This window comes from Dermacentor variabilis, chromosome 10 (assembly GCF_050947875.1).
Source record: "Dermacentor variabilis isolate Ectoservices chromosome 10, ASM5094787v1, whole genome shotgun sequence".
Lineage (NCBI taxonomy): Eukaryota > Metazoa > Arthropoda > Arachnida > Ixodida > Ixodidae > Dermacentor > Dermacentor variabilis.
In genome coordinates, this window is record NC_134577.1 from 20,739,388 (window position 1) to 20,760,817 (window position 21,430).

The 21,430-nt window shown below is 48.9% G+C and overlaps 1 protein-coding gene and 1 long non-coding RNA gene across 3 annotated transcripts in view; one reads left to right on the top strand and one right to left on the bottom strand.

The window, feature by feature from the left end:
- LOC142560100 (very long chain fatty acid elongase 7-like) overlaps nt 1–21,430 on the bottom strand; it is a 95,110-nt gene that overhangs the window by 58,059 nt on the left and 15,621 nt on the right. Inside the window, exon 1 of one of the 2 annotated variants that reach the window (XM_075671919.1) lies at nt 744–823. The exons of the other annotated variant lie outside the window; for it this stretch is intronic. The gene's annotated coding sequence lies outside the window, so the exon portion shown is untranslated. Of the gene's footprint in view, nt 1–743; nt 824–21,430 lie in introns of those variants that run through there. 2 annotated transcript variants of the gene reach the window in all.
- The window catches only part of LOC142560105 (uncharacterized), a 72,661-nt gene that overhangs the window by 49,756 nt on the left and 1,475 nt on the right, over nt 1–21,430 (top strand). The window lies entirely within an intron of this gene.

The window sequence follows — 21,430 nt, forward strand, 5'->3', positions numbered from 1 at the left end:
CTTTAAAGAAAATAAAATAATGTGTGAGGAACGCGGGAATCGAACCTTTGCCGCCGAGCGCAACATCCGCGTGTTCTAACCATTTGAAGTGCTGAAGGATTAAAAAAAAAAAAAATCTAGACACATTTGCACCAGTGTGCACCTGACTTACTCATCTGCCTGTATTGTGAACTGTCTGCGTAATGATAAACAAGGCAATAAAGAAGGAGAAACATTCAGTGCTGATTTAGCAGTACATGCGAGAGGAAGGCGTTACAGCATTACGTCGCACCTCTTTGAGGTCCCGGAAGCATGATTTAAACCGCGTTCGCCACACTGCAAAGGGTTCTTCAGGCGCTCACTGTATACATCAACTGACGGTGGCGTGCTCAGTACCACCGTCAATTATATTTCGTTCCTCGAAGACGCAGGACGTGTGTCAAATGAGCCCCTGAGGCGCGTACACTTTGCACGCACACTTTTTTTTTCCACCCTCCTAACGCATTAACAAAAATGGGCCACGGTCGCACGCATGCTTCCGTCGTTCCAAAGGCCAGCCAGCTCTTTGAGACACTCCACTACTGCGAATGCCCCGGAGCACTCTCCTTCTCCACACTTATTTTATATCGCTCGAACATCCCCCTCATCCTTCCCTACACCTGGGACGAGCTGGACCGCGCCAACGTGAGAGCTGCACCTTACACTATGGCCACTGCTGGCAGCCCGCATCATGCACACCAATAGGTCCACACAAATTGACTCACCGTTAACACCAGCTGGAGACTCGGGACTGCAGCAGCGACGACGGCTCGCACTAAGAGTCGTTACGAAATAACGTGTATCTGTCTCTCACTCTCTCTTTGAAACACTTAGCTCGCGCGCCCCGTGCCACTTTGTCGTCTTCGTTCCTTGCGACTGCTCGAGCCATGCGTACTAGGTTGCACTACGTCGGCGCGCGCACTCCGTGAGGCCTTGTCGTCGTCCTCCTTCAATTGCGGCGGCTCGCGCTTCGAGGCGCCGTGTTATAGACTGAACTATCTCCGGGACCTGTCCACTTAGCCCAGTTCCATTCTCGTAGCGGCTTACGCTATACGTAGAAACTGCGCGACGTCGTGCAGACTTCGTGATCGCCCAATTTATTTCGAGTTCTAACATTTCTTCGTCGAATTACAAATGATGCCATCGTCGTTTTATCGTGCACCACATGAAATATAGCCACGTGTGAGTACGATTGTATAACACGTACGTATAGGTCGCTGATGGCGTCACAATCCGTGTTTCTTTCCCTTGCTACGCGTGTCCACTACACCTACACCCAACACTACACCCAACTACACTACACACCACACTACACTACACCCAACACTCGCCATGTCGTAGACTCGCGTCGAACGGGCAGCGTAGAACTCGTGTCACTGCCGTCATAGGGGTCGTTTACAACGCGGTTGTCGACCTGCTGCTGTTGTCACACGCACACACGTACGCTCGCGACCACACACACACACGCGCGCGCGCACACACCTGCTCTGTTTACAAAAACGCGTTGGTCCATCTGGCATTATTTTGTGGCACCCCAAACAATGTTGGATAGCCAGGCAGTACTGCATGCAGAATGCTTCGCATAACATAGATTCCTACAATGCGTGGGTTCTTCACATTATTTTTCTTTATTTACCGTTTTTGTTAGATGCTGATGCTCTTCCGTCTCTTTCGTATGCGGTCACAACGCACTGTACAGATAGCGATGTGGCCGCATGCCAAATAATATTGATTCATCGATATCGTAGGGTTATAGAATGACTGATTTCTATTAAGCTCTGGACGTTGCCAGCCATCACGTCGATCGTCAGGGCGATAAGTTGTTTGGCGACCGAAGGATGATGACGTTAAGTTAATAGACGACTTACACGTCTCAACTAGCCTTCTCCCATAGCGCATTGCAGCCGTTTACGTGCATTCGATGAGCTAGAAATGCGACGCGATGCACCACTGGTCGAACTCACGTAGACGCGGCTCGCGTCTTGTAGGAGCGCATGCTTCAGGGGGGTATTCTGTAACCTCCGTATTCAGAAATGCAACTTAATTTGAAGCTCGGGCTTGACTTGATATAAATGACGCCTCGTGCGAACGCGCCGAAGACGGTCATTGCGTTTGTTTTGGTGCGCTGACGACAGGCGTAGTTTAAATCAAGTCAAGCATGGGCTTCAAGTTAAGATGCATTTCTGAATACGGGGGTAAGAGTCCACCTAGTGGACTGTCCATTTCGGCCGCTGCTGATTGGCTGGGGCCGCTCGTCTCCTCCGCGCTCGTACAGCTGCATCCAATCAGCAGCGGCCGAAATGGACAGTCCACGAGGTGGACTCTTACAGAATACCCGACGAATATATTTGTGTCTCGCTGTCCACACATCGAAAACGTCTTCAAGGAAGGAAATACATCACGTGCAGACCCGCTCAGCGCGAAATGACTTCCTTATTAGCATATATGTATACGGACCGCGGACTACATAGATCGGCAAGTACGAAACTCGGGAGAAGTCGCGGCACCAGGTTTAATGACTAGAAGGCCAATCGGAGGTTCGGCCGAAGGTACAGACAGCAGCAAAAGTTTACGGTATGCGGTGTATGTGAATTCCTGCACTGCTGAGGCATGTCACTTCGTATTTAAGGAATCACTGTGTAGGTGGCAAAGGCTACTACATGTTGCAACATTTAATTCGAGGCTGTGTGACCACGCTTCGCGAGAATTCAGCTTCTCGGCAGATCCTGCATCCCGTAAACTTTTGCGGTTGACTGTGCACTACGTATACAGGCGCAAAAAAAAAAAAGAAAAGAAAAGAAAATTAAACTTCATTGCGCGTTGCTTTGTCACGTTCGTTGCACGCTTGTGTCGTTCTCTTTCTGAATGCCATCCCGCAGATCCTGTTCGCAGTTGCCCATAGCAGTGCGTTTCCAAAGCGGAGATTACAAAGGAGAAAAGAAAAGAAGGTATTCTGCATTGTGCTAAGGATGACAAAGTGATCCGAAAGCCTCCGGAGGTTAAACGCCGACCGCGCTGCGACGTGCAGACGAATGACGTGCCCTTTTAGATAATTGAATGTCGCGTTTTTGAACTCTCACCATGTTAGAAATCCAGCTGCTGGGCGATCTATACTGCTATCGCATAATGCGGATCGACGCACGCAGAGAACGAAAAGACTAACGAGACGTTGCACTTCAGCCTTAAGCCGCGTGCTGATGTCTGTCGCGCTTTAATCCTGGCAGTGACGTGCGGCCTTTGTGGTTGCCGCTAACAACTGCTCTAAAATTCAACTTTTCGCAGATCTCCGTATGCTTTTCACGCCGGCTGTATGTTCGTATAGTGACATGCAGTGAGCGATATTGGAATAACTAACCTTGTATAAACGACGTCCTATGGCTTCGGAGAACGATATCACAGCGGCCTAGCTGAAGAATGTCCTTTATGAATCCATATAACACCCCTGATAAAGGGGCCTTTAAGGAAATAAACTGACCTGATCTGACCTGATACTTGTATATACGGTGTCACGGTCCGTGTGCGGCGACTGCGTCTGGTGGAGCTCGTGTCGACCGCATCGTCACGCCTCGTATAACTTTCACGGCGCTCCGTGGTTTTATGGGTTCGCCTTCGAACGCGCGGATACTCTTGCAGGGTGACCAGGTCACAGACTCAGCAAAAATATCCACGAAACGGCCCTTATAAAGTGGCACTGAAGAGATAAACATGTAGAGCTCTATAAGTAAATTACCCTTCTTAGAAAGAAAAAGAAAATTCATGAGCCATTCCACCCTCTGAAGGTGAATGAACAGCGAAGCTGTTGAGAACCACGACTACAACTTGTGATGGTGGTATGCAATGCTTTATGGTTTTGTAGTAATGGTAGTAGTGCTATGTTAGAGTAGCGGTAGGAATTGCATGTAGTAATCGTAATTTTGACGGCACGCCGTTGCCCGTGGCTGTGCTGCCACAACGTTGAAATAGGTTGCTAGGCTGCTTATTCTATACATGAAAGGATAGGGCCGTCACGCTCCACGTCGAAGGCTGGCGGCAGCTTTCGCAACACTAACATTTATCGGGAAACGTTTGCGGGGGGAGGGGGGGGGGGGTGCTTCGTGCTTCGTGTTGCTATCACGAGCGCATTTTCATCAATTATGTGGTTCAGATGCCTTTTTTTGAGCTTGTTCATTATTGAGACGTATGCTGTTCTGCATGTTGTATGCATGATTCCAAAGGATGTCAGCACTGTTCGCTTCACTTTGCTGAGTGCTTGCAGCCTCTGTATTACGAGGGGGATGAACCATTGCATTTTTGCTTGTTTAGGGGGGTACGAGCCATTGCTGCTGATTATAATTTTCTTTTGTTAGAAGAAGGTCACAAATTTTTTGCGTCGTCTGCTGCTTGCATGGTTAGTCGGTAATGATTGGCTACATTGAAGAGCATGGAAAACTGTGCGAGTCGGTATTGATCTGTGGCAAAATAAGCAGCAGCGCACTCAAAACCAAGGTGAAGGAAGACGTAGCTAGACACGACACAAGCGCTTGCGTCGTGTCTTCCTTCGTCTTCGTTTTCGACGCGCTGTTGCTTGTTTTGCCACAAATTGGCTACATGTATTCTTGGCTGAACTGAACTTGGCAGGTTTCGAGAACTTTTCCTGGCGCCGAAATTGGCCGGAATGCGAAAAGGCAATTTGAAATCCCCGAGTTTTTCTCCTCTCTCGCTAGATTCAAGAAATTTAAGTTTCGCCTTCGTTTGCCAATAATCGATCGCGTTGTTTCGAAGGAACTGAAAGAGTTTTGAACTAATATTCGACCAGTCTCTTAACGGACTAAGTATGCTTAACTTTCGTACATCTCACGAGAACATGCAATACCGGCCGCTGTGGCTCATTGGCTGCGGCGTCCTGCTCAGCTCGAGGTTGCGGGTTCGAGTCAGCGCCGCGGCGGCCGCGTTTCTATGACTGTGAAATGCAAACAAGGCTCGTGTACTTCGATGTAAGTGCACGATAATAAAGAACCCCGGACGGGAAATAACACTTGCTACAATTACTAATAAAATACTATACTTCTCACGTAGGCACAGTGTTGCTTTGGGGCGTTATAATCATGCAAACATAATTTAAACACCGGACATGCGTTTACAGAGCATAGAAAGAGAATCGGGCTAGCAATAGGCGGCCTTCCGGACATGGCGTCGTCAATGTCGTGTTTTGTGGCTCTGCGATCGCTTCCGGTGCATACCGTCACGGAAAGCATAGCCTTCGAGATCTGTTATTGTTAAAGCAAACTCCGCGATTCACTCGGTCTAGGAATTTGCGTTAAATACACAGTCGCGAGCTGATCTGAATCGAGGATTGTGCGCTTAGGGCTAAATGCAGTTCTCGAGACAGTTATCACGTGCGAGTCGCCCGAGCTCCTTGAAGACCTTAAGAAAAAGCCTTGAACTCGATCCACTCGGCCGTCACTGCTAAGCGCTCCTTCATGGGCGGTGTCTTGCGGCTGACCTGATTAGATACCGCGGGTCGCGCCGTATGAGAACCCGTGGGCGTACAATGCTCCTCTCGGGCTAATGTCGTTTTAACAAGCTCGTCTCACGCACACTCGCTCTTATGGTATCATGTCCAGCGCGGGCACCCTGAAGGTTTGTCTTAAGTGGCATCGGGCGTTTCCGGTTGTTCGTACGTTTGCGCCGTTTCGTATTCAAGGAGATGCCGACAGGAAGGCCGCGCGGCTTTGCGAACGATACGTTTTGAATGCGGTGCTCGCACGTTCGCGCGCGCACGCACGCAGATTAGTGGCGGACGCGAAATGATAGTGGTATAGAACGATTCGTTGAGATGAGATCGAGCGTTCCGTTTCTGAGGGTTGGCCTCGGGGTCTCTGCTGTCAGGTCGTTGGATGTCGTGGATTAGCCGCTTCCGTTTCTTCCAAGGGTTGACGTACGTGTCCTTCCACCACGCAAGCGCGAACCCTAATGTGGTCTTCTGAAGAAATCGTGGCTTGCACGGTCGGAAGACCTGAGGTCTTCGGCTATTCTTATATGTCGATCTTGAGATTGGCTCGGCTTATAGTCCGCCCTGAACGTTTGATATAGCTGTGTATCGCGGTGTTATCTTATTCTTGAGTGCACTAATATATCATCGCCGTACAAGCTGTAGATTTTCCCTCGAAGTATTTCAGTTCGAAGTTCAACACCTTCTAGAAGCGCGAGCTTGAGTTCTTCCATGCGAATACACACGTGTATAGCACCTGCTACACACACATCAAAGGGTGCCATAAATGCTTTAAGCATGTTTGACCCGTATTCACACACACACAAAAAAAGTTCTTACGCTATAGAACTGTTGCACTGAAGCTTTGACTTCTACTAGATGGCTAATTCCAAAACTATACACAAGGGTGAGCGTAAGAACGGGCAAAGAAGGGCTACATCGGTCCTATTTACGCGTGTCCATTGTTTGGCCGCGTTTTTACTCACAGCCCGAGTCTATAGTTCTGATGTTGGACCGTTAGAAGAAGCAGGTCGATTCTACGCTCTCACAATATTTGAAGAGGGTGGGGGGGGGGGGGTAGCGCTCAGGAAGCCGTTCTTGACAACAAGGCCCCGATAGCAACAACCGGTTGCCAACGCCAGACCACGACTCCCATACGCAAACACTTGTTTGCATGTATGGGCTTGGCATCTATATCCGGGAATTTCACGGTCGCACACGTACAACACAGCGAGTACCTGACGCAATCGATCTGTCCTCCCCGCGTAACTTAATTGTTCGCGTGTTCCGAGCACGAATATGTAGATCAACGTGTCACGTTAATGTAGTACCGCACGCGGGCGGCAACAGCTTATGCGAGACCTCAGATAGAAAGTCGCACGAGGTCGGCGCTTGTTAGCGTGAGAGCGTACCCTACTTAATCCCGCTGCTTTTTGTGGCGTTTAATTAAACCACATCGACGACGTCCCCGTCCTACTCTGCGTAAAGGGGTGCGGGGGGTGCCGCTTGAAGCCTCCTGCGTGACAGCCATGAGAATAGCGCTGGTCGCTATTTCAGCTGTGCGCAGTGATATCTATAAGGGCGGGGTGACGGTGGACGGGGATGACAGAAATGCCGTCAAAGCAGGTTGCATGCGTTGTCCGCAGGTGCGTCGGCGGAACGTCGCGTAAAGATATAGATACCGTGAGACATTTTGCGTACGTAGCACGTCGCCTGCGCTTCCGATAGCTGCTGTCGCAATGCGCGGGCAAGCGCGTGTACTGCTAGTGCTGACATATATAGTAGTTTATCTATAACGAAACAAAAAAAAAAGCGTGAAATGAACGACTCGCGGGATCTTAAAACCCTATAGAAAAAATACTCGCAAGCTTCAGAGCGCACTGAGGGCCGGTTTACGCTGGAGCCACACAGCCCGCCTGCCGCACGCGTGCGGTCGTGCGGCTCGAGCGTAAATATGGGCCTTAAATAATAAGTGGTGTCCAATGCTACGCCACAGCGTCTGTTGCCTCTGAGTAACAGAAACATATTTCGGAGGTTATGCTGTCGCGGGTGGCATACACCGGAAGCGATTTTGGAGCAGAAAACATGTCACAGCCGCCATGATTTAGAAACCAATTAGTGTTACGTTTTTTCGGGAGAGGTGTGTGTGTGTGTGTGTGTGTGTGTGTGTGTGTGTGTGTGTGTGTGTGCGTGCGTGCGTGCGTGCGTGCGTGCGTGCGTGCGTGCGTGCGTGCGTGCGTGCGTGCGTGCGTGCGTGCGTGCGTGCGTGCGTGTGTGTGTGTGTGTGTGTGTGTGTGTGTGTGTGTGTGTGTGTGTGTGTGTGTGTGTGTGTGTGTGTGTGTGTGTGTGTGTGTGTGTGTGTGTGTGTGTGTGTGTGTGTGTGTGTGTGTGTGTGTGTGTGTGTGTGTGTGTGAGAGAGGCAGAATGTGTTCACGGTGGATCGACAGCGTGACTTGCTCCGACACGCTCGGTCGTCTGCTACGCGGCTACTGGCTGCGCTGTCCGATACAGCCATTCACTTCGGGAGATGAAGTGTGTACAGCATGCAACCTTGTAGTGTGTAGTGTAAGAAGTGCATACTACGTTGGTCTTCTATCGTGGCTGGAGGCCTTGAAAGGCAAGATCGAGCGACCGGCCATGTTGGCCCCGAAACAACTTTCGCTTCTCCAGTTCACACGCCAAATCGCTCGCACCCATCTGATCCCCGCTCGCCGCAGACAAATGTCCTTCTTTTGACTAAGAGATCGCGATGGCTGTTTGGTCGGTGATTTGGGCGAGAGCTACACCGGCGTTAACGTTATGTACGAACTTGCAGGCACGGTCGGTTGCGCTTGCTCTCCGCGGCAAGGCCGAGGAGTGTTCTTGAAACAAGAAAGAAATAGAAAGTGCATTTGGCGTCGCGTCTATCGGCACTGGCGATCTCGGAGACCTGCACCTGACTACATCGGCGCCATCTCGTCGAGCCTTGACGGCGTGTAGACAATTGTAAACCGTATGCTAACTGCTTTCGCTTTCACGTCGCAGGCGGGCGGCTGAAAAAAGACGATGCGAAGATATTTCACGCTGTATATTGGTCCTATTGGCTTGGCGTGAGTGATACGTACGTGCAGCCGCGGTCATACTTAACCCGCACTATAAGACACGTCCTTAGCGGCTCAATTAGCACAAACGCAGGCTGTATGCCTTGGAACCAATGTACTATATGTGTGTGTGTGTGTGTGTGTGTGTGTGTGTGTGTGTGTGTGTGTGTGTGTGTGTGTGTGTGTGTGTGTGTGTGTGTGTGTGTGTGTGTGTGTAATGTGGAGAGAGAGAGAGAGAGAGAGAGAGAGAGAGAGAGAGAGAGAGAGAGAGAGAGAGAGAGAAAGAGAGATTCCGTGGAAGGCTCGCGAATTGAGATCTGCGCGAGCACGCACGAGTTGCGCATTAGATATGCGTGCAGCATGTATATGCATGCATAGCATGCACAGGGGCACATGGTCCAGGGTTTCGCGATAAATAAATGCTTCATGATATAGACGTCGGTCTGTGCAGAGTGTTCCAGATACTGCGAGAAAGAAAGAGCGAAGGAAAGAAAGAAACGAAAATACTAAAGCGTTAGCGTTGCACCAACGTTCTGGGTCAAGAACGCCAGCGGAGAGAAAGCGAAAGCCGGCTCCGTATGAGAAACGTTGTTGGCGAGACCGGAGTCATTCTTTTTTTTTTTCTCTCACTCTCACCCTCTAATCTCCGTGGCCTTGCCCGTTGCTGCGCGAAGGACTCACCGGGCGCCCGGCGGAGTCCGGGACAACGAGAGCCTATCGAACGAAAGAGTGAAGAAAAGCGGGGGACTAAAATAAAACGAAGGCGAGAAAGAAAAAAGGCTTCCGGTTGCTAATCAAGTGAAAAGCTAGTTGACATTTCAGAACACACACAGTTTTTTTTCACGACGTGGCAGACACTGTAAGTAGTCGTCAGTGTGAGTGCGTAGCACCTGACGTAATGATTGGCAATAAATTTGGATCAGGGTGTCATCCGTCCGGTTCTTGTTGTCGCGAGTCGCCTCCTCTGCATCCATCTTCTAGACCTTCCAGATGTCACATCAAAAGGCGGAACAGCGCTGTCTGTCTCGGGCTATTCTTATATATCACGTTTGAAGCAAAAGAAAGAAAAAAGTAGAGGTAACAAAAAGGACAGGTGGTATATATAAAGAAGGAAGATAATTTAATTTCACAACAGGTGGAAACTCACTCGGCCGACATTTAAATAGTCTTTCTGCGCAAGAAGAACACAAAGGGGCGAAAATACAGAGACATGCGTGACGTCAATAGCAGAAGTCATCAGCGCAGGTAGTCACAAGCGCGAAATTCAGAAATGAACAGGTTTGTTTATTTTTTTCGTGGGGCTAATAAATAACACTTTTTTTTTTCTCGGCGAACAAACTCTCAGAGACATTCACAATAGCTACCTGCCCGTTAAGCCTATTTCTGTATTCGACTTCTGCGTCCCTTTGTAGCTTGGACCCTATCATCGGCTAAGGTACGTGGACGCGTAATCATCGCCGTCAATCGCCAGTGGCCGCTCCCGCCGCCTTATCGCGGCTTCTTTTTGTTTATGGTCCTTTCCTGCAGGCGATCTCCTTTTCTTTTTGATCCATTATATTTCGCCTTGGGTGTTCCGAGAGGAGTCTTAGCTTTATTGAGGCCATCTGTCGTAACAACGTGAAACCAGGAAGCCGTGTTTACCGCCAAGCGAACTGGGTCGTACGCTGTGTCGCTCGCCGCGCGATAGGGGAGAAGGTAAATAAATAAAAAGAAAGAGGCTTATTCGTTCGGCGAGACGCCACAATGAGTTAATGCCGCTCGCATGCCCGTGCATGGAAGTCCGGCGGCGAGCTTTTTTCGGCTGTTCGCGAGGAGCGCTGGTTTGCTCTGACGTCGCACGGGTTGCATGACGTCACTTCCTCGAGGCGAACCGAAGGTAGCGTAAGCGTGGCGTTAGCGGTTTCCGTTCTGTTCATATGTAATGATGCGAGCTCGAAAGAAGAGTTTAATGATCGCACAAAGGCGTCAGCCCTGCGATTTGATTCGGCTATAACGAGGCACTTGACGGTGGCTGTGCTTGGCCCACGGTGACCCGCGAAGATAAACGATTGGTATTAGCGTGTCGTACGCTATGGAAGACGTAGACGGGAACAGCAGCGCTAGTGGCGATATCTCGTGGCGCTTTGGTAAACTAAGAAGCGCAGATAGAGAGAGAGAGAATAAACGCAGACCTTTCTTTATGATCATGCAGGCAATGTTTTGCCTGAATTCATTTAGCCATTAGGCTCAGAGGCCCTCCCCAATTACATTACCTTTGTAGTAAACTATTTAAAACAATGACGAATGAGAACCGTTTTCATCATCGTAATTTATTTTCATACGAAGGCGCTTGTGACTCACTCGTTATAAGCTTATATAAGCGCGCATATTAGCTCGCGTAAACTGACGTGTCGGAAACTACTTAAATATTGAAAAAGTGGACTTGCCGGCTGCTGCTGCAGTGGTGGTGATGCTGATCATCATCATCATGTTGCGTTTGATGAGAAATGTAAGCACATAGCGAAACAAAGTAAATTTTGGCCGTCAATCGACAGTGGCTATCGCAGTCGTCTAGCAACTGCGCTATAATATATATATATATATATATATATATATATATATATATATATATATATATATATATATATATATATATATATATATATTATAGCGCAGTTGCTAGATGACTGTGGTTGAATTAAAGTGGATGAAAAAACAACTCGCCGCAGCTTCCCACCTGCGGCAAGTTTTTTTTTCATCCATTTTAATTACCATTAATTTATCGTTTCTTTATTTCATTTATTAATCACAAGTAATTTCCCCTATGTTGTCCTTGGTGTCAGTGTTTGTTGGGTTCCTACGATATGACTAATAATAATCGGGCCCCTCGGTTAAGCCCATTTCATCTCGTTTATATATATATATATATATATATATATATATATATATATATATATATATATATATATATATATTAGTACAGAAGTAATGTTACTTGCTTAGAGTACGTATTCAGATTGAGCAAAATAGCTTCAGCCGGAGTTTTAGTAAGCCCATAAATGAAAAGTCTCGAGACAAGCCGTCGTCTCTATACACACGTTGGGCAGTTTATTCTGCGTTCTGCTTACTATAACCTTGGGCTTCCGCGTCTGCCTCTAAACACGTGCGCGCAATTAACAGCCATCTCGGGCGTCTTCTTCTAAGCGTCGCAAATGATTTAAGAAGAACGCGTAAACAGAAAACAAGAAAAAGACGCATTGTCGTAGTTACACGTATGAAGAGACACGTTGTTTTTCCTTGAAACAATAATCGGATATTCCTCCTGCTGTGTCGTCCGGGGTGTTGTTATGTTTGCATCTGGGGTTCCTGTTCGTGTTTTCGTATTCGCCGACGGTGAGGAAGTGCAAAGAAAGCGCGGTCCTTTCGAGCGTTCCAGCCTCGGTCACAAAGCAGTGAACCACAGGGCGCTGCGTGACTCTCTCAAAGGGTGCATGCAGCACTCCCTATAGAGTAAGATTTAAATGCCGTGCTAGAGGCCGTACGAACGGATAATAGCGCCGGATTTCCTCCGAGTCATCTTCGCATGAAGCTGCACACAGAATAGTGTGGCTGACAAAGACAGATAGGTCCGCGTTGAAGAAAAGAGAGAGAGAGAGAGAAAAGAAAAGGAGAAAATATCGAGGAGGAAAGAGATGGAGAAAGGAAGAGTGGGAACCGTAGAAAAGGAAGCGGCCTTCGGCATGTAAATATCGACCTTCGCACCACATATGCAAATGAGGGTGAGACGGCGCGTGTTCGATTGGCGATGCGGACACCTGTTCGGTCCCCGGAGAGTGCCGATTGTTTCTCGATTCACCACCGCGTCCGGTAGAGGGAAGGAATGAGCGCTCGAGTACAGACCGATCGGCCGTGTAAGTACACAGGCAGGCGGGCGTCCCCGTTGCGGACGTCCATGCAAATCGTGCCGCTGGGTCGTATCTGCGCACTTTCGACCCGCGCGCCTTCCTCCTTCCTTTCGTCGCCGCTGACACCGCTGGTCCAACGTATTCGTCCGCGCGCGAGCCTTATTGACAACCTGCCGAAACCGTTTGTTTCCCCGTATTCCTTTCTTCACAAGCCGCGCATCTGAGAAAACAGCGGCGACCTCGCCCTTGCGCGATCCTAATCTCGTTGTTGTCTCATCCGCAAGCGATGGATGAGTCGTCGCTTCGGTGCGAACGGTGTGGGCCATATTTCATTCGCGCCTCTTCCGGTATATACGGGAATTTTATAAGGTCTCCTTTTTTTATCTTCCTTACTTTGTTATTACGCTGCGTGGAGTTCCACGAGGAGATCTTGTGACGCGCACTGCGGAAACTGCAAGCAAGACGGCAATGGTTGGGAAAAAAGAAAAACAAAGCACCCATTTCTTAGCTCTGGTCATTGAAATCACTCCACGGAGTTTCCTACCAAAAAAAAAAAAAAAAGGAAGGAAGAAAGAATTTAAAAAAGTGACCTCTGGAGCCAGTGTCTATAGAACTGCAAGCATGGCGGTTCAGTCAGCACGAGAATGATTGTTAGTATACGAGGGCGAATCAGAAATTCTTTGGCCCTATTTTTTTTTTAAGCCAAGATAAGGCTGCGAATGCGAAGTCAACATACCTATTTCCAGCGGTGGACCTTTGTTGGACTGGCTCGGCCTTATCTGCCCGTAGCTCCGCGGCAAGGCGCTGCTGTCAATTGTTGAAGATGGCGGTTGTACTTCACACGTCCACGGCGTACGAGCAACGAAGTGTGATTAGTTTTCTATGGAGGAAGGGACAAATATCCATCGAAATCCACGGGGAAATGCAGCCCACGTAGGGGCAAAGGTGTCTCGCCTTGAGAAGTGTGAAGTGGTGGTGTTGTGAGTTCGCAAAAGGCTGCCAAGACTTGCATGACAATGAGCGTTCGGGGAGGCCGCGTGCGTCGCTGACTGACGACAACTGGGAGAGTCTGGCCCACCCAACATACAGTCCGGTAATCGACCCTAGTGATTTCCACGTTTTCAGTTCGCTGATGAAGTTCCTGCCAGGACAGCGATTCACGTACAGCGATGAAGCCAATACAGCAGTCCGACGGTAGTTCCACAGTCAGCCGGGCGAATTATACTACAGGGGCATCTCAAATTTGGTGCTGCGATGGGACAAACGTCTGAACTGGTGTCGGAACGGTGTGAAAAAATAGTGTAAATTACGTAGAATAGTACGTATATTTATAATTACCTGTATGTACCTTACTTTGGCTGATAAAAAATAGGGGCAAATACTTTCTAATTCGCTCTCGTACATGGATTTTGCCTAAACTTCGTACTACTGGCTTCAGATGACTTTGCGACTTTGCAAGCTGATAATGTTCGACAAACCATTGCTTTATAAATGCGACAGCTCTCTTTGGTTACGCTTGTTCGCAGCATCTTATCGCCTTTAGTGTTTCGCAAGATAGGACTGCTTCGAAATTTTCGCTAACAAAAGCAGCGAAAGCGTAGCATAAATAAATCAACAAGGACGTCCGCAGCCACAGATACGAAGATCGCACAAGTTCATATACTAATAATAATTCCAACCGAAGTTATGCACAATCGCAACACCCGAGTTCGCCCTAGTAACTTTAGTAAGAAACTCATGGCTCCAGGTACAACCTGCCGCGCTTGCCGAGCGACACCTAGATAACTTCCGGGCTTCCGCGTCACGTGGCGTGACGTCATCTCAAGAGGCCGGCGGCCCGTGAAATCAAAGCGGGGCAACGGGTACGGTTGGCGCGTTCATATTATTTACAAAGTACCCGTATAGAACAAGCCCGTGCGCCACAAATACTCTATGTAATAGCTGTCCCGTATGATGAAATGAATCATATAGGCTTTCGTACGATACGGTACGACGATATGATGTTGTTGGACGTGAAGGGTGCGGGACATCAGGATCTTCGCATAAATATTATTTGCGAGGGCAGCGTAGTTCTCGCAATAAATGACGTAATGTCACGCGATTAACAAAAATCGAAAGTCGTCGCGGTCTCGTGCTGGTTTCTCTGTGTCTGTTATAAATCATTACACCGCCGCTCGCTCGTGACGTCGAAGTGACGTAGCACTCCAAAAGATGGACACGCGAGATTGTTGTTTGTTTCGTATGGCCTTGTCGTAAGTGAGTGGTGCTGATGGCCAACTGTCGTGACGTCATGTAAAGGAAGGTTCTCGGGACAATGTCACAGCCGTATGCATAATGCGTCAATCCTTCGTAGATTTTTCGTCGTCCACGGACTGAGGCATCCTTTCTATTTCGACTTTTGAGGCGCGGCCAATCCAGCAGTGTGGCGATCTCTGGCTCGTTTTGGATAAATGCGGACCTGGTGCACCCACCGATGCGTGTATCAGTGAAGCAACGACATTACTGCCTGGATACGACACATTCGTGTTTGTGGCAAGCTCGGATCATTGTGGGAGGACGGGGTGGTTGGGGGGCGGAAGGAATTGTCAGTATTCCCCTGGGAAGGGTGCTTCTTAAGGCTGACTATATGCCTATATCCTTTGCGAGCTTTTTGCGTGGCAGTCAGAGAGTTAAAACAAGAAAGTGTACGGGCAGGTGTCGAGTATTAAGCTTACTGTAGAACTTTCACATCTGTGCCAATAAATGACTCGCTGCCGTGTATATTTTGATTGTAAGTGCAGTGAGCGCATAATAGCAGCTAATATATGGTGAACACAGTAAAAATGTTTGTACATTTAAGCGTGCCTGGCCTGTCCCATGGCTAACGCCCTCACACTTCAGGCGTAAGATCGAATGTTTGATGGGGACGAATGAGGTTTTTTTTTTTTTTTTCAGCGACTTTTCGTGGCAAGTAATCGTGATGATAGCTGCGGCAGACGACACGAATTCAGCATGAAATGAACTTTAATAGCTATCGCTGATCAACTCTGGTGTCAGATATTTCGGTGGACATCAGGTGGTCAGAAATAAGAACAGCTTTTTCACCACCTTTAGCTAGTGCTGCAACCTGGCTGGTTTTCTAACGGCACAGCCGATTTTTCCATCGCGGTACCGGCTGTCGGTTTTATCACCATACCCGCACGACATTTGTCGGTTTTTCTGTTCTGATCAAATCGGCACGGTTATGAGCTGCATCGCAAATGCACTGCCGGGGCGGGGCGTTCAATCATGTAGCAGACAACTGTATCGTCGCAAGTGGAGTCATTCCTAATTCCTTGAACTTGCCACCGCCTTGTTATCCGAAGTTGCGAGACAGAACCGTCGATCCTTTCGTTTAAATATAATATAGGAAAAGCACAGGTTCAGAACTGACTGCTAGAGTGCGCGCATGGAATATTTCTCTGCGGTTTGGCAAAGGTGCAGCATCACACATTTTGTCATCTAGACGTTTTTCCGGTTTTTAACAAGTTATCGATATACTTTATGAATAGATTGTTTGCGACACCATCATGCATATTTTAAAAGCGTACCAAATTTTATATAAAGCATTTCCGAAAGCTTTAACCATGTAATGTTTGTATTCGACATATCGCAACATTGTTTGCTTCTATTTCGTTGTAATTTTCATGCAGTATGTACTTTTGACGCCCCCTCCCCAGTCTCTCTCTCTCTCTCTCTCTCTCTGTCTCTCTCCGTATTTTTTTTTTTCTAGGTGAAGGTAGCAACCCTACCTTAACGATGCAAAAATGTCACACTGTGTGGGTCTGGAATGTCTTCATTGTCAGCCTGATTCTGTTATTATTTCGAAAGTGACAACTCGCAGTATAGCGAGACAGCGTCGTCTTTGTCATGAACGATGTTCCTTTTACTGCGCAGAATGCCCGGTTTGCGTTGTCATGCCACATCCCCCCGGCTCTTACTTTTACCTCGTGCGCAGACAAATGATCTAACAATTCAGCGGCCCGCAAACAATCACGCACGACCGCAGCCCAGGCACGAACTTATGCACTTAATCACGGAAGACTGAAAAGCTGGGGCGCGCCGCGCGTGAGCGAGTCGGCGAAAAGGCGATGTTATGCATAGATGTATATGCAGCGCTTCCACGCGAACGCTGTAGCCGCGCACGGTGAGCTGGGAATTGCGTGCAGCACGCCCTCGATCCGAGAGTCTGCCACTATGCGTTGTATCACTGCTCAAAAACCGGTGAAACGCCGTCAATATGTACTTCGAATCAACCAATCGGGAGAACGAGCTCCCAAGAGTAGTGCTCCCAATGTGTTCATCCGCGGCGGGGACATCTGAGGAGACGCCTCTTCGCTATACTGTGAAGAACAGTAAGCAGACGACACTCTCCTGGAATTCCGCTAGAGAGCTTTGTTTAGTGTTCAGACATCTTTATTTTTGGGAAATGTAAAAGCAGACGACCACGCAGATAGAAGGCATCAGCGAACTCACTACATCAGGTACTGGCTATTGGACATGTGCCATTTTCGTCTCGAACGCGTTATCCTTTTCTTGCGCGTTCTGTCTTAGCCGTCTGTTATGGGCCGTGGTCAAGAATAGATCAGTTCTAAATACATGTATATGGTTCGTTATGCCGTATTATTCGGTACCGATGTCTGCTTGCTTGGACGCGTGCTTCTTTGGGACGGCAGCAGATAAGAAAGAAATTACAGCACATATCGGTTCTACATTCTATTAACTAATTCGAATGACAACTGCAGCACGCGTCGCAGATTCATCAGCGCCGCGCGGTTGTAGCAATGGCGAACGGCTTGCCCTGCGCGCCGCAAAGTAGCGCCCGATTCGAACGACCGCGCGCACCATAGTGAGCCTGTTAGACAAGCGTCCTTTAAACGTTCAGGACGTGGTTAAACAGTTACTGGTTCGGTAATGTAAACTACCGAGATTATCAACAAGTACTGACGCAACTAAACTCGCTCGCTGTCTACACTGCACCGAACAGCACAGCTCTGGCTTAAAACGCGGATGAGGACAATTGGGGAAAAAAACGTGAAAAATGCCCGCGTTGTTTATCCGCACGCGAACGTGCGCACCCTTGCAGCGGTAAAGGACGGGGGGTAATTCCGGCTGGTTTGCGAGGTTCGTTCGAAATGTGGTGAGCTTTTGTTCTTGTTACATTGTTTCTCGGATTGTGCGCGCGAAGGTAGGTGTATAATGTTACGTCAGAGTTGCGAAACGGCGAAACAACGAGTTAGCGTTGACCATAATGTCCCCGCCGAAGCTAGCGCTCACGCGCCACGGACAATGTCGAGTTCGCATTATGAACGCATTCCTACGCCGCGTGCCCTTCCGCGTCGGCAAGTAATCCACCCAGTCTCGAACATAGTTGCGAACCTCCAGTGTACGTCTTCAAAGCTTCCGCTGCAAGGCGCTATAAAGCAAAATACGCAATTGCTGAGAGGGCTTGTATTTAAACGCTGTGAAGTGTGAGACTAAATCGTCTGCGAGATTGATTCAATCAATCATCCTATGGCCGCCATGTTGGAGGACCATCACGGTAAGAAGCTGCGTCCAAGACGTCACGTACATGCTACTCTGCAGCGAGCCTCCGCCGCCACCGCCTCACAAGAGAGCGTTGTGGAACTCCGTTGAAGAACTTCGCTGTAAGATTGTTAACAGGTCTACTTCCTCTGAACTAATTGTGATCCACGGACTTCTAAATGTGTCGTCTGAAGAAGTGCATCGACAGTTGTCGGCAAGAACTGTGAGTCCACCTGTCCATAGGCTTGCTCCCAGAGATTGTGTAGATTTGATAGCAAAACATCTATGGAGGATTAGCTGCCTGGATGAACATTTGTGAAGGTCTTCCGCGCCATTTTCAGTGCTCTCCCTAATCTAACAATAAGGGGTCGAATTTACGAGGCTTTTCGTTCGTAATTGGTCTTTTTCGTTGGCCGGCCGCCTTCGCTGACGATATGTCCAGCATCAGGATTGGCCGGAATTTCTCTCTTACGAACAATTCCAGCGCAAGAGCCATTTACGAATGTAAGTGTGTCCCTCGTGTCGAGACAGAGCGGCACGTGGGCACAAACGGGATGACACGCGGAATCTCGTTCAAAGAGAGGGTTTCGACGAGACGGAGGAGATCCGGGAGTGGGGAGGGAATCTCTCGGAGAGGCGTGCTCCACCGCACGGCTCCTCGTCGACTGTGCACCGCTCATTGTGTGCTAATGCACGCGATTGTCGCGACAGATAGGATTCTACCTCGTCTGTTTGTTCTTCTTTTTGTTTCTTTTTCTGCGCGCCCATCCTGGCCGCGGTACTCAAACGCTCCTGTTGCTGCCGCGCGCTGTGTGCTTCCCCAGGTCCACACGGCGGATGTACCGAGGTCGCGGCTTCCGCACGGTCGCCCTATAGCTCGTGCACCAGAACCGTTAACGCTTTCTTTCTTTCTTTCTTTCTTTTCTTTCTTTCTTTCTTTCTTTCTTTCTTTCTTTCTTTCTTTCTTTCTTTCTTTCTTTCTTTCTTTCTTTCTTTCGTTCTTAAAAATTCAGTCGGTAGACTTAGCGATTCCTCCAGCTCATGAACTCGTTCACTGCGACGAGTGGCGTAGCCTGGAAATTTTTGTCGCCTGAAAGGGGAGGGGGGAGGGGGGAGGGGGTGTAACACGTGCCTATACCTACCTGACTGCGCCCATGACTGCGACAGCTGCTGGTTATCGCAGCAGGAACCGCCACCTTCTCAAGGACAACTTCCTGTTTGCGATGCGGAGCAATATCGTCTCTTCACTCTTCAGCAAAATTACACCCTTTGGGTCGTATCTTGCCGCACAACAGTAATCGTCATCTGTCGCGTCCGCATTTCCTTTCTTTAACGCTGCGAGCCAGGTACTTACAAGCCACGAACGGCATGAGCGTTATCAGCATGACAGAGCATTCTCGACAGGAAAGTAGCGATCGCAGGGTTTTCAAGAGAGTAGACGCAAGCGAGACAGATGACGATTGTTGTTGTGTGGCAAATGTATACCCCAAAGGGTGTACATTTGTTTAAGGGTGTTCGTCGGTCCGTTGCAGTCACGTGCGTGCTGCAGCCTCCGAGATACACGCACAGACGCCGCCACCGATCTCGGAGTGGACGATAGGCGAAAGTCTTAGCGCACGCGTCTAACTCGCCCTATAACCACGGTTACTGTCGAAATCTGAGAGACGCCTTGCGAACGCTTGGACGACGCAAGGAGCCGAAGGAGGCAGAGACGCGAAAGCGCCAACTCCGCGTGCGCTGGCATTTTATTTTACGATTCTAGCCCGACGCCCGCCATCTTGGTGTATAGTTCAAGGGAGATGCGCGGAGAGACAGGCTCGCGGATTTCGCATATCGCCCCCTAGACGAAAGTTACGCGACATCTCGGAGGTTCGCACGTCCGGCTTTCTCGCTGCACATTGGCGTGAAAGGGCGTGAGTTCGATACCCCGTCGCGGCGGCTATGGACAAGATTCGATTGGATTGACTTCGTGGTAACGAAAAACAACAGCAACTGAATGCTAAGACGAAAAACGCAGATCGCACTTCGAGGCAGATGTCGTGTCGTGCACTCCCGTATGTATCACTCGTCTTATCGTTTCGTCTGTTACCACGAAAAGTTCCGTTTATGTTGGCCATGCGATTGGGGAAGACGAGGCCCGTAGGCTGCGACGGTGTAACGAAAAGGATCTGCGGACGCAGCGAGCTGCAGCTCTGAATTCCGGAGCGCTGTCGCAGTCAACGAGATAATGTCGCGTCGGAGATGCGCAGTCAGCAGCGTATACTGCGAGAAGTCGTACTACCTCCTTGCGGCGACCGCTTAATCCGCCCGCCGCTTTTACCGACGAATAATCGTTTGGCGCAGTTCCAGCAATAACAGGCTTCGCTCGGCGAAGCCCTCGCTTAGGCGAGCTTTCAGCCGAGGTCACCTGGACAAGTGAATGGTCTCGCGGTGCGCAGACCGCTTAATGCGGCGCCACCTCTTGCGTAATTAGTGTAAAAGAAACGTGCACTGAAAGAAAGCCGAAGTATCAGCGCGTAATACGCGTGGCCTAACCGCCTTTTATTTATTTCTTTTCTTAATCGCCCCCTTTCTTGCATTCTTTCTCCGTGCCAATTTATTACGCGGTTACGCTCACATATTCGCGGAAATGCTGGCGCACCCGCGCGCCTTGCGATGTCTTGATCTGTCAAATCGACGTCGCGCAAATACGCGTTGGGGAAGGAAAAAAAAAAAAAAAAACACGCCTGACGGAGGAACTAGGAGGAACGGCCTTGAATTGTCTGAACGCGTAATACTAGATGCACCGGTAGCTTTGGTTCAGTGGTTACGTAGAGTGGCGTTGTAGCTCTGAGCCCGAAGTCGTCGGTTACACGCTCTGCCGCGAAGGCTGCATTTCCGTAAGGGCGAAATGACTATTCCTAATAGTTGGATTTGCAATGTGCTACTGAGAGCGTGACTATATAACACGGAAATGTCTGTCTGAAGTAACGCCTGGCTAGATTCGATGTACGAAAAGAAAGGAAAGAGTCCGTACTACCGCATGCAGTTGGCTACATGCGATCGGCACAATTTATGAAAAGTCATACAAGCGGATCGCTTGGACGCCGAGTGGACACGATTGCCTCTTTTTCATGCGAAAACCTCTTACGGATGCACGCATAGCGGCAGCAATCAATCAATCAATCAATCAATCAATCAATCAATCAATCAATCAATCAATCAATCAATCAATCAATCAATCAATTTGTTTTAGGGCGGATACAACAGTAGTTACAAGTCGGAGAATATGTAGAATCAGGTCCTAACGTTAGAAACCGCAGACCGGACCTCCTATATCAGTTCAATAAAAGGTCATATAGCAAACAATATCGGGGATATAGAAGACGATAACGTCCTCATTTAAAAATAGCGCCAAAAGCTCCAGTAGTTGCACTAAAGATCATCACGAAACA